We start from the raw sequence: 13,148 nt of genomic DNA, 5'->3' as shown, positions 1-13,148 counted from the left end.
TATCATTAATAAGTGTTACCCGAAATGTTCTTAGTCAAGTATACCTTCTGTAAGTCATACTTTCGTAAGGTTGGTCTGGACCACTCTTAGCTTTACCTTATCACTGTTGCAGGTCTATATGAATATAATTCTGAAGTTTTAATACACCCAGACAGTGTTCAGTTAGGCTAATTCAAGTGTTTTTTCATGCAAATAATAAAATTGTCATTACACTGATTGTTGTTAGAATTGTAATTATATTATTATATATAATACAATTTTATACATTTATTTTAATTAACGAGCACTTTTAAATGCCAGTGAAAGCATAGGCTACTGTTAGTTAAGTCCTATTCGGACGCTAATATTGTTTCTCATGGTCATTTTAGTGCCGTCCAATCCATAATATCAGTGTTTTTTTCTCACCCAACCCGTGTAAAAATCCCTGGGCAAATTAGTACCTACTGTTTTTTGACAAACAGGTTGTACGATAATTTAATTGCCGTCTGAATCCACATCTCCGAGTTTACAAGAAGAGATTCAAATTCTACTGTTTAAATCCTTTTTGATCACTGCCGAGCACCATACGTATGACGTACACTTTTATTTACAAGAACAATATTTCATCACAGCTCCATCTCAGCGAACAAAAATAGGAAAGAGAAGAAACCACATAAATAATTGAAATTGTTATTATGGCAGCAATATATTATACAATTTTAAAATATGTCGGCAAGGCTAGTATAGGCTATTATAGTTTGGGTTATTTTTTATAATATCCCATGAGTCCTAATAAATGCATTTATTATAATTTTCAAATATTTATGAAGTGCCTTTTTTTTTTTTATAAAGAACACCGCTTTGTCACATAAACAGCCCCTGCATAAGAGAATAATTGATTCTCGAGCCATCGATATCAACAGATTCAGCAGCATCAACACGGACAGCACCGGGTAACGTCGCACGTAAGAAGGTATATCTTAAGCAGCTTCCTAAGGTATAGATCAGAGAACACACCTACAAATGGTATACCTTCAGTTAAGTTATACCTTAAGAGTCTTCGTAGCGCACTTAGAGACAACGTTATCGGGAAACTCAGCCCAGATCTACCGAGCTTCTGCTTTAAAACTTTGGAATCACCAGGAAATGTGTGTTTCTTTGTGAAAATTGTACCTTCATTCACCAAGGTGACATTAAATTAATAAAAATATTTACTGTTTACCAGTGCCTATGTTGCAAATGTCTATCACTGTTGGAAATGACAGATTTATAATTAATTATTTAAATACAACAAAAAAGACACTTGTGTCCTAATAAGTGTTTTAGCTCATCCGTAAATAATTAGGTTTTTACTAACATTTCTGATCAATTTAACAACACCTTGGTGAAGGAAGGAATAGATTTTTATCAAAACACTTGAACATTCCTGGGTCATTACACATTTCTGAATGGTGGTGTAGAGACGTCTGGGTTGAACAAGCATTGTGAATCAGAGGAAGCGATTCGACCATCTTGCACCCAAGTGAGGTTCCTAATGAGACAAAGCTTAGAGAGGAATTGTACATGAGAATTGTGTGGGAATACAAACAGAGGGAACAATGATCATTATTAAAGACAAAACTATGCAACGATATGAATCTAACCATATCTTTTTATAGGTGAAACACTATACCTGTTAACTTGGACAGCTATTAGAACAAGACTTACATGACATAATATACATTTTCTTATTATTGCAGTCCTATCTATAGTAAAAAAAAAATGTCTGTCAATTATATTACTGAAATATGGACACTCAGTCATGTGTATATAAAGCTGTGCATGCTGAATGGTAGTACAGTATTTTCTCTTTCGTTACATAAACAGTAGCCCCTACTGTACTTAGGTTAAATAGGAGAGTGAATAAGACAAGATTAAAACAGTTGCTGCATTTTCTCATATGATTTCTTACTCTCTTTTGAAACAGTGGGACCAAATGGAAGAACAGTTGGGAGCCTTTGTCCTGCCTTTGAGATGTTGGAGTTAGCATCAGTTTGGAGTTTGTCATTGTAATTTTAATCAGTGCAAATAAAAAAGAATATCGTTCATTTTCCATTTTTTAATGAGCGTAATATGGTTCATTTTACTGGACTTTTACTCTGTATAGCCATTAATGAATATATCTTTGTGCATAAGTGTTGAGGTCATAATATAAGTATCAAAAGAACAAAGGCCTGTATACTGTATTCTGTAATACATTGTATCACACGATCTTAAAGTCGTCTATGTGATGTGTATATCAATCAGTACATTGCTGTGCAAGTTGCAAATTTTACCAGTGGCCGTTTTTAAAAATGTACATAAAATATTTTAAATAAAACATTCAAGTATCCCAGTCACTGACTTTTACTAAAAGTGTGTGATTTACGATCTCCTGTTGTTTAAAACGGTTTATATAAAACCAGATGGCAAAAGTGGGTCCCAGCGCGGGATAAATCTACCTGCTATATACAGTAATGCCTGTACTGTATGTACGCGCTGTCATTTTTGTGCTGCTTGTGTTTTAAACAGTACATTGCTAGGTAGTGCCTTTCACTCACTGAATTAGTGGTTTTCAGTTTGATAAATAAAGACAAAATGAGTAAAAGAAGGTTATTTATTAATGCTGAAGCACTAAATGTCTGATGGTGGGAGATAAGTTAAGCGTCCTGTCATGTCAGCATCTGATGGCGATCAATATTTCATATTTAGTCGTTTTAAGGGTACTCATAATTGTTCAACGTTTTGATTATTTATTTTTAGTTTTGCCATTTCTGTTGTTTATTGTTCGCTTCTGTGTTGCTATCAATTCTAGTCTGCCTGTTTCCTAAAGAAGAAAAATCTGATCTGATGTAATAAATAAAACCTCTCTCTCTCTATCTCTCTCTCTCTCTTTACCCAAAGTTTATTGGTGTTCTTCTTGTATAATTCAAATTATATAACTAAACAAAATAATTAATTAGGTGAAGCTGTGCACTTGTCATGGCATCATCCTATGCAATGTGGTGAATTATTAATTGCCCATAGGCTATTCTAGTAATTTAAATAACATTGGTTATCTTAATATATTGATTCATGACATTGTATTATAATAGCCTATTACACCACCCAAATATGTATTAACTTCCTTCCTAATTCTCCTTGTCAGTGCAGGCTTGTTTAGCTTAATACTGACCATTATGAAAAGTTAATAGTGTAGCCTGCATAAAAATGTATTAAACATAAAAAACAACAGGACAAAAATATAGTTGATGACTACACATAATAATTTTGTGACTTTAGACACTTCTTTGTGAAGACAGCAGCATAATGCAGTGAAATAGCTAATGTGTTCTTTAGCCATATAGAAACAGCTGGTATGTGCTGGTTAAATTTACCTGGCACTTTTAGGTACACAGCGACCTCTGGCTGTTCTAGTGTTAAATGTGCAGACTGCCACAGTGTGCATGTACTGTATGTAGCGCTATTTTTCTTACTTTGCAAGGTTTGATGAGAAAAGAGAGAAGATGAGAGATCCAGAACCTGCAGAATGAAACATCGTGATACTGAAAAACAAACAGGTTGGTGTTTATTCTTCATTCCTCAATCATCACACTGAAAACATGCTGATGCTCACTAGAGTTACAATAACATAAAACACATTCAATTAATTAGAAGATTTGTAGCCTATTAATCAAAATATGAATTAATCAAGTATAATCAATGTGAATATAATGGTTATAATATGAGTTGTTCTATTATAGTCATCATTTAACTGTGTGTGCTCAAATATGATGAGCTGCTGTTAAGAGAAAACATGATGATCTTGTGCTGACGTGATGAACTGAGACCTCTTTGTGTTACTAGTATAATGCAGTCATGAGGAGATATAGACCAGTCATAGTGGCCTGAGTGATATGTGTTGTTTATAGAAACCTGTATGAAGAGTGAGCAGACACAGACCTAACAGAGTTTCTCGGCTTCATTGTCTCTGATATTAAAGTCTGCATCAAAACCTCAAGACTTTCTCAGAGCAGCAGCAGAAGCCACCACAACAGAAAGTGCAGTGCATGTAGCGCCCTCTAGAGCTTCATGACCTAAACCTGAACTACTGATTTATTACACAAATCATCTTCATGACGTGTCACTCATTTGAACTCTCTCATGAAAATGTTTAAATGTTTCTTTCAGACCTGATGGACGTGAACAAGAAAGAAAAAAACAGAAGCCAAAAAAAAAATCTGTCATTTTCCTTCAGTGTTCGATTGAGATGTAAATGAAGGCTGAAGATTCATGAGAGTTCACACTGGGAAGAAGCGGCTCAGGCTTTCATCTTTAATTTTTCATCTTTCATCACATATTACACTTATATAAGTCTTTTTATGAAGAAAAAGTAGAAGTGTTTTAAATGAACTAGAAGTGTTTTTGTGCTGCTTTAGTTCAGGAAGCTGAAGAGGACAAAACACTTTTAACAGAGACATGAATCTGAAATTGATTTTTACTTGTTCTTCGTTGTTTTTCATTAGAACATCTAGTTCCCTTTCAGTCGGTCACTCTCGTCGGACCGACGAATATGGGATATCGCTTCGATAGACCAATCTACTTTGAGTGTAAACTAAACGAGCCAATGCACATTTACATGCAATTATTGCATCCAGCTGCCACTGATCACTGATCGAGTATAAGAGGGCAGCAGGTGCAATGAATACCAGCTTTTTGCTTCAAAGCCGAGCGACAGTATCGTTCTGCTTACCTTGAACTGTGTCTACGGTGAACTGCGAGTTCAGCACGCTCTGGGAAGCTTCCTGTGTTGGCGGGACGGCGCTACAGCGGCGGTCGTTCCAGTATCGAGTGGGTTGCACACTTCAGGCTGCACTATCCCCTGTTGTGTGGCAAGCGGCCATCTCCCTTGTGCACCTCAGCACTGAAAGAGCATTTCCTAAAAGAGCAAATTCTCTCTAAAAGAGCTTCACGGGTGCGTCTTTTTCAAGACGACGGATCGTCACTTTTAAGGATGCCGTTTCACCCATGCGTTTCTGGGTGCGGTCGTTACCTGGCACCAGGTGATGGTCACGATCGCTGCCTCACGTGTCTGGGCGTCAAGCACGCTGAGGTGGCTTTCGTGGATGCGTCATGTTCCCATTGTGGGAAGATGACCATCTCGGAGCTGCGAACCAGGCTCCGCTACCTTCAGGGGGGCGGAGTCCCGCTGCCTCTGCCACGATCTGGGGCTCATTCTGGTGGACAGACGAGGTCCACTTCCGGTAGTAGCTCGGGTGGTTGGAGGGTCACAGTGGTGGCAAACCCCGCAGGGAACCAACCCTCTGGGGACCGCCACTCCTCTTGCACCTCCGACCCATGGAAATACTGGGCCCTCTACAAGGAGCGTACCAGTGGTATCTAGTGGGCCTCCCCCCGACCGGATGTCGATCTCAGCATCGGAGGGAGAGCTGTCGGACGAATATTCGGCTGCGCTGCCGCCCTCTGGGACGGTGGCAAGGCCTGAGTCGGACCCCGAAATGTCAGCTATGCTTTCCCGGGCCACCGAGAGGGTAGGGCTCGAGTGGAATCCTCCACCGCGTCCCGAGCCCTCGCTGCTGGTTGCTCGGGGTGGCGCGCGCTGGTTCTCATAGCCCCACTCCAGTGCCTTTCTTTCCGGAAGTGCATGACGAGCTCACCAGTTTGTGGACGGCACCTTTTACTGCCAGAAACCGGCCGGTGGGCTCCTCCCCCCTCACCACCCTCGATGGCGGTGCAGCGAAAGGGTATTCGGGAATCCCGTCGGTGGAGCGGGCGGTAGCGATGCAATTGTGTCCTAAGTCCGCCTCCTCCTGGCGTGGAGACCCGGTGCTTCCTTCCCAGGCCTGCAGGCACTCGTCTGGTCTGACCGGCAGTGTCTATACGGCTTGCGGGGAAGCTGCTTCCGCCTTACACGCTATAGCGTTACTGCAGGTGCACCAGGCTAAGGCACTGAAGGACCTGCACAAGGGTGGTCATGACCCAGAAGTTCTAAAGGAACTCCGAACCGCCACTGACCTCGTACTCCGAGCGACGAAGGTCACCGCGAGTTCCCTGGGTCATGCGATGTCCACACTTGTGGTCCAGGAGTGCCATCTCTGGCTGTGTCTGGCAGACATGAGGGACACCGAAAAGGTCCGGTTCCTCAATGTCCCCGTGTCCCAGACCGGCCTATTCGGCGACGTGGTCGACAGTTTCGCCCAGCAGTTCTCGGCTGCCCAGAAGCAGACTGAGGTGATACGACACATCCTGCCCCAGCGGGCACCTGCTGCCTCCTCCCATCCGCCAGCCGCAGTGCCTCAGCCTGCACGTCGCTGAGGGCGGCCCCCTGCGTCTGCCCCCACTCCTGCGCCGCATCAGCAGCAGCCTCCAGCAAAGCAGCGCCATGGAGCCGGGCGTGGGCAGGCAGCCCCGCCTGTCCAGGCTCCCGCCAAACCTGGCGGTAAACGGAAGAGCAAGCTGCCCTGAGACAGGCGACCCAGAGATGGAGGGATCTGCTCTTCGGGAGATGGTGAATGCACCACTCCCTCCCCCGGAGGAGGGCTGGGTGGAGAATCTTTTGTTTCATTTTTTCCCGCCGTTGGCCTCGCGGCCGACGGTACCCAAATACTCGATAAAAGAACACTTTCCCTTATCTCTGGGTCACAGGGGGGCACGGAGAGTTGCAGACGGCCAAGCTCCGGACCCCACTCATCCTCCTCCTTCGCCAGATGGCAGCAGCGGGTGGTTCGAGAGCGTCAGCAAAGGCCCTACTCACACACCCTCTGCCAACCCGTGGAACCAGGTGAGCCCTGCACCCCACACCACTCTCCGGCCTGCTCACAAGCCGCCCGAGTTGGGTCCCTGTGTTCCACCTCGCTGCCCCACTGCAGGTACGGCTGTGGTTCCGCTGGTCCCACTTGTACGGTTTTTAAGCGCCTGGTCAGCGCTACCCAGCCCGTCTCGCTGGCTTCTGCGGACCATCAGCCTCGGCTATGCGATTCAGTTCAGTTCAGTTGATTCAGTGATTCAGATTCAGCTCGGCCTATTACATATGAGACCGCTCCAGCACTGGCTTTATGGCCGAGTCCTGAGGTGGGCATGGAAGCTTGGCAGTCACCGGGTCCAAGTTACACCGGCCTGTCGCCAAACCCTCACCCCGTGGTCAGATCTTGCATTTCTCGAACGGACAACACTCCTGGGCGCTGGCTCGTGGCGCCTCGCTGACAGATATTTGTAGAGCTGCGGGTTGGGCGACCCCTAACACGTTCGCTAGGTTCTATAGCCTTCGTGTAGAGCCGGTATCCTCCTGTGTTCTCACCTCAAATGGGTAGTGGCACTGAGAGGCCCCGGTTAGGGTCGGCTTGCTTAAACCACTCCAGAAGTGTCCGTACTGCAGACCCTGTTGAGATCCTCCATCACCCTAAGCTGCTGGATGCGGCGGAACGTCCGGCGCCAGACCTTCATGATGAATCCTTGAGAACCATGGAAGGGTGGGTTCCATATTGAGACCTAAGCGGTACTCGTATGTGTATAGTCCACGGTATAGCGGAGGTTCTAGGTGACCTACCCCAAGAGGTAGTGAAAACCATCACTTCGGCAAGAGCACCGTCTACGAGGCACGCCTATGCCTTGAAGTGGAACTTGTTCGTTGAGTGGTGTTCTTCTCAACGAGAAGACCCCCGAAGATGCCCGATTGCGGTCGTGCTATCCTTTCTGCAGCAAGGGTTGTCGCGAAGGCTGTCTCCCTCCACCCTCAAAGTCCAGGTTGCCGCTATTGCTGCGTACCATGACTTCGTGAATGGGACGTCTTTGGGTAAGCATCACCTCATCATCAGGTTCCTTAGAGGGGCCAGGAGGTTAAATCCATCCCAGCCCTCCTGTATACCCTCTTGGGACCTGTCTCTAGTGCTTAAATCACTACAGTAGGGCCCATTCGAGCCTTTGCATTCAGTTGAGCTAAAGTTTCTTTCATTGAAAACTCTGCTCCTGCTTGCACTGGCCTCCATCAAGAGGGTATGGGACCTGCATACATTTTCGGTCGATGATTCGTGCCTAGAGTTCGGGCCGGCTGACTCCCAGGTAATCCTGAGGCCCCGGCCTGGCTATGTGCCCAAGGTTCCCACTACATCCTTCAAAGACCAAGTGGTGAACCTGCAAGCGCTGCCCCTGGAGGAGGCAGACCCAGCCCTGGCTGTGCTTTGTCCCGTCCGAGCATTAAGGTGCTAAGTAGACCGGACACAAAGCTTCAGGACCTCAGACCAGCTCCTTTGTCTGTTATGGAGGCCGGCAGAAGGGGAGTGCCGTCTCTAAGCAGAGGATGGCCCACTGGATTGTGGATGCCATAACCCTGGCTTATCAGGCTCAAGGTGTGCCCTGCCCGTTCAGGTTACTCAACTAGAAGTGTTTCATCCTCCTGGGCGCTGGCTCGTGGCGCCTCGCTGACAGATATTTGTAGAGCTGCGGGTTGGGCGACCCCTAACACGTTCGCTAGGTTCTATAGCCTTCGTGTAGAGCCGGTATCCTCCTGTGTTCTCACCTCAAATGGGTAGTGGCACTGAGAGGCCCCGGTTAGTGGCACTGAGAGGCCCCGGGGCCGGTTAGGGTCGGCTTGCTTAAACCACTCCAGAGTGTCCGTACTGCAGACCCTGTTGAGGTCCTCCATCACCCTAAGCTGCTGGACGCTGCGGAACGTCCGGCACCAGACCTTCATGATGAATCCGTGAGAACCATGGAAGGGTGGGTTCCATATTGAGACCTAAGCGGTACTTGTATGTGTATAGTCCACGGTATAGCCTTAGAGCCCGTGTTTCCCCGGCAGACTTCTGCCTTCCCAAGAGGGTTTTAATCACCTCAAATTTCTCTGTATACTCCTAAACGGATGCTATATGTGTATTTGCCTCCGAGACCTCCTTCGGGAAGGATGGGGTTCCGCAGCGTCCCGGCTCCAAGCGGACCGGGTACGTTTTCCCAGTGTCATCCAATCTCACCCAGTGAGGTAGTGCTTTGGCAATGGTGAGTGGAGCTACTTGTTCTGAGCCCCGGCCTACACCTAATAGGGGCACAGGCGGCTCGCACAGGGCACTGGAAGGGGCAGCACCCATGGTGCTTTGATAGGGATCCCATATTCGTCGGTCACCGACGTGGCGTCGAGAGTGACCGACTGAAAGGGAACGTCTCGGTTACGTATGGTAACCCTCGTTCCCTGAAGGAGGGAACGGAGACACCACGTCCCATCGCCATGGTTGCTGTACCGCCGCTGAGCTCCCGGGTCCCCGGCTCGGCTCCTCAGCAAAAAACTGGTATGCATTGCACCTGCTGCCCTCTTATACTCATGCAGTGATCAGCGGCAGCTGGGTGCAGTAATTGCATGCCAATGTGCATTGGCTCGTTTAGTTTACACTCAAAGTAGATTGGTCTATCGAAGCAATATCCCATGTTACCGACGTGGCGTCTCTGTTCCCTCCTTCAGGGAACGAGGGTTACCATACGTAACCGAGACGTTTCTCTTCCACTTCTGCTCTTCCATGCAAAAATACACAATATATTTTCATGTCCCTTTGAATCTGGCCACTTTGCTTTTTTTCTTCTCTTGAGATGCTTTTGCTCACTTTAAAATCAGTAGAGAGAAAAATCTGTCTAATTTGTTTTCACTTTTACTGGTATGAAAGCCATTTGCCTTTTGAGCTTTCTGTGTTTTAATTTTCTCACTGGAGCTTTATATTTCACCGCACCCATGACTGACATTGAATGAGATTGCTGTACATGAACAGATTAGATATCCAGAATCATATTTCAAAGAGTTTGTTCTGGTCAGGTTGATGTTTTATTCACACCATCAGGCTTCATGAAGAACGATTGCTATGAGTTTCAAACAGCACACAGTTTTTACACAATAAACTGAACTGATTTATCTCCATCTCACCACAGCTTTACACAACCAGCAGAAAGAGAGCGCTCCGTTTGCTTAGCGAGTAGCAAAAACTTCAGTTATCACACTTCGTGTGTGTGTGTGTGTGTGTATGGGGTGTGATTAATGCACTTTTGCTGATTGCTAAGCAAACTGAGAGGAGAACTAACATGTATAGACTCGCTGTCTGGCCAAAATCACAGTATTCAGGTGTCAGACGTGAGGAAGGCTTTAAGGTGGTAATGATCATGATAACAGAACCTGAATCACACAGCAGTCTCCCTACGACTGATCATAAGGCTTCAGTAGATATCAACACATGAATATTAGATAACAACAATAACATTAGACCAAAATGTGTCAAACTGCGGTAGACCAGTAACAAAACATGTTCAAATAGGTGTATAAACATTTATTAATAATTTATCAATTAATTAGGCTATCAATATTAATATGTAGAGTAGCCAACAAAACCTGCTCCAGTAATGAGCAGCTGTATGATGTCTGATTTACATTATATTATTATATTTTATTTAAATGGTTACTGTGAATATATTTGGAGAAAAGCTCCATGTTAGTCGCTGAATGGGGCTGCATGATTTGCTTTTGATTTTTAGGTGATATTCCTTGGTAAGTGAATTATAAACAGTGCTCACAGAAAAATATAAAAAATAAACACATAGTTTAGTTATTTATGCAGTTTATTTTATTATCAAAGCCTATGTGATAAAACCTGAGGCTAAAAGCTGTGATATTAATGTTGTCCACTAGAGAGAGCCACAGGATAAGGCCTATTTGAAGCTTCTTTATAAAACATTTCTACAATAATACCACATTGAAATATATTCTGAATTAAAAAATAAATAAATTAAAAAAAAATACAATCAAAGCAAATTGATAGCTGAAAAACCTACACAAGTGTTACAATTTCATCTCCATCTGTACAAAAGGGGAAAACTTTGTATTATTATTGTATATTGTAATGCAAACATGAACTATGTAACATATGCTGCAGTGAATTATAAGCAATAGTGTCATTCTTGTTTTGTAAAGAAATTTTACAAAAGCAAACATTGTTTAATGCTGCCTGTTTTTAGTGTTTTTTAGGCCAGTGTTTTATGAGTGACAAAGCATATTTGTTGCTTGAAAGACTTTGCTAGTGTTATGGATGAATGAGTTGATTTGAGACATGTATGAAATGTTTTGGTAGTTTTAGTGCATTTTTTTAATGTGAAATTAACTGCTGTGCCAAACAGAAATTTGGTTAGGAGAACTGTGTGAAGAGTTTTGAAAAATGACTTTTAAGAATCAAGCATTAGAAGCACAATAAATCTAATATAAATTATTCTTTAGGTTGAAATTTAAACAAGAACCACACTATTCTACCAAATGTTTATTTAAAATTAAAAGTAATATTATGCTTTGAAATCATTATTATGATGGGAGAGACAGAGCGCTGCACGAAGTCTTCTCCAGCACATCCCACAGATTCTCATTGGGGTAAAGGTCTGACTCTGGACTCTGTGGTGGCCAATCCATGTGTGAAAATGACAATTTGAGTTTGATGAATCCTGGCGTTGTCATCTGGGAATATGCCCGTGCCATCAGGGAAGAAAAAATGAATTGATGGAATAACCTGGTCATTCAGTATATTCAGGTAGTCAGCTGACCTCATTCTTTGGGCACATGACATAATCATCCATGCAGTAATTATCCAATGGGAGGATCTTAAATATTTGCTAAGTTACATCCAGGTGGTGACTTTTTTTTTGGACGGGCAGTGTGTATGTATATATATATACTGTATATACAACATGCAAAAAACACATATAATAGAACATAAAATGTTTATTTTTTTTAAATAAATTTGTTCTTTAACAAAATATCAATCTTCATCTTTATAGCAGAACAATCTTCATATTTACAGTTAGAATATATTCTCAAGCAATATTTTCATTAGTGTTTTATCAACTTTTACTCAAATCTGCACATTTTTATTTATCTTTACAAATGCTGATTTCTACAAATGCCTAAATAATGTTTTGATGTATTACAAATGAAACGTTGAATACAGATATTTGAAATGATTTAAATAATAAAAAGATACTTTAAATGTAAACATTAAAACCGCCAGTAGGTGGCAGCAAGTCACTGTTGATTCATTCATTCAGACACGAAACACCTTGGTGTTGCTCAGAGACGCAGAACAGCCCTGTGTTCACTGATCTCGATTATAGATCAGTCGCTGTGGCTTTGTTTGGAATTGTTCATGTTGTCACAATAGTGCAAACACAGGCAATATGGGTCTCTTAACTTCTAGGCTAGTACACTGAACTACTGTAAAAAAAAAAAAGATTATTTTTGGAGAAAGAATCTGACTCTTTATGTGAAATTGATTAACTATATGAAGTGGTATAAATATATACATTTTCTGCCCCCATGTCTTGAATTTGTGATAATTGAATGTATTTTAACTGAATAATGCAGTGAAAGAGCACACTGTAAATGTGCACGTGCACTTGACTTCAGGTAATGCGCAGTCTGTAGGTGTTTTGAATGTTTTTGTTGTTGTTGTTTGTTTGTTTGTTTGTTTGTTTTTTGCATCGTGAGAATATTCAGAAAAAAGCTAATTTGTCATGGCATGTTACTTATCTATATCATATTAGGAATAAACTAAACATTTTCTCTTTCACAGTGAAACACACAGCGTCTATACGACATGACGGCAGAGGCAACAACAATACTACAACGACAATAAAAGGTACGCCTTCTTTCTTTGTGTGAACATCTGGGCGGTGTTATGCAAATCTTCCCACATACTGACCTAGAGATGTGGGGCTTGCTAGAACGGGCCGTTTCAGGGGGGTGTGGACGAGTGTTAACTTTTAGAAAGAATATCTCTGGCTGCCAGAAGAATAAGTGCTCTTCATGTTTAAATTAGCAAATGCGTGAGTAAACGTTGTGTCAGTTTGAAAACGCTGGCCAACACATCACGAGGAAAAGGCAAGCACATCCAGTGTAACGCGAAAGGTTGGGACCCTCTGGGGGGATGCAGATATATTGCTCCAAGTTATATTTATATAAGTGTTAATATTGAAGACGATAAGATTTAAAGGCAGTTTTGACAATTTACGTTTATATGAAGTTCACAAGTCGAAAATGTAAATGTTTCAGCTACTCAACGTGAAATTAATGGCTTAAATTAGTTCGTGGAGCTATGCACTCAATGGTTTTAGCCATTTGTATAACATATACTTTATATATT

This window comes from Carassius gibelio, chromosome A13 (assembly GCF_023724105.1).
Source record: "Carassius gibelio isolate Cgi1373 ecotype wild population from Czech Republic chromosome A13, carGib1.2-hapl.c, whole genome shotgun sequence".
Lineage (NCBI taxonomy): Eukaryota > Metazoa > Chordata > Actinopteri > Cypriniformes > Cyprinidae > Carassius > Carassius gibelio.
Note: the sequence above shows the minus strand (reverse complement) of the source record.